We start from the raw sequence: 1,111 nt of genomic DNA, 5'->3' as shown, positions 1-1,111 counted from the left end.
CTGGACTGACTTCAACTTGTCTGTTTGTGTGCGTGTGTGTGAATACCAGTTTTGAACAGATGTAGAGAGTGAAAGAAAAAGGTAAGCTTTGCCAACTGTCAGAGTGAAAGGGAAAGTGTGTGTGTGTGTGTGTGTGTGTGTGTGTGTGTGTGTGTGCAGCTGTTTGAAGCCTCTCTGGTGGCGGAGGATGTCCTAGTTTCAGGACGACGCCTCTCATCCTCACGTCTAACTCGTTCCCGTCACGTTAAGAAAGCATTTATATATCAACTGTTTTGACATTTTATTTTAGTTGCGTAGTTTAGTTTAGTTTCACTAGAAGTCGCTGTGTGGATCCACGTGAGCCGAGGTGAACCGGCTCAGCCTGTCTGCTAACAGCACTCACACATGAAAACAATACATTTTTATTTGCATATTCATACATAAAAACAACAAAATATTTCTATTTACATGCTCAACCTAGTTCAGCAGTGCAGTGGACACTTACACCAGATCTGGTATGATGGTAAATGTACATGTTGCCAGTTTTAAAACTTAAATTCATCTGGATAAGGAAAGAGATTAAAGCCAGCAGAAATCATACAGTATATGAATTGCAAAAATTGATTTTTGGAAGAAATTATTTATAAAATTTAAATTTGTAAGGCACAATTTCAAAAGTTCGATCTGAATTGAAAAAGCAGAATTTTAATAATCATATTCATTTTCAAACTGTGCCTTACAACTTATATTTTTCAATTCATTTATTCAACAATTTCTATCAAAATCAGCAGTTCTATAAGAGCTTGACAAACGGCACTAACCTCCCTCTGTACAGAACATCAAGTAGAAGCCTGAACTGCAATATTAACATTTTTTACATTTAGATTTTAATAATTAAGCTGAAGCTCTCATCCAGAACGACTTGATAATGAGAATGAGCTTTAGTTCCCAGATCAACAACGTCACAAACAACCCACAGCGAGGAGGTCAAAGGTCAGAGCAGCCTGACAATAGAAATCTCCCTGCAGTAGAGATGTAAACACGTCATGAAGTAGAAGTTAATAGACGGCGGCGCGGCCTCGGTCCCGGGAGTGACGCGTCACTCCAGATGAAGTGTACATTAAGTCGAGGC

The sequence above is a fragment of the Centroberyx gerrardi genome, chromosome 17 (assembly GCF_048128805.1).
Source record: "Centroberyx gerrardi isolate f3 chromosome 17, fCenGer3.hap1.cur.20231027, whole genome shotgun sequence".
In the NCBI taxonomy this organism is placed as follows: Eukaryota; Metazoa; Chordata; class Actinopteri; order Beryciformes; family Berycidae; genus Centroberyx; species Centroberyx gerrardi.
Note: the sequence above shows the minus strand (reverse complement) of the source record.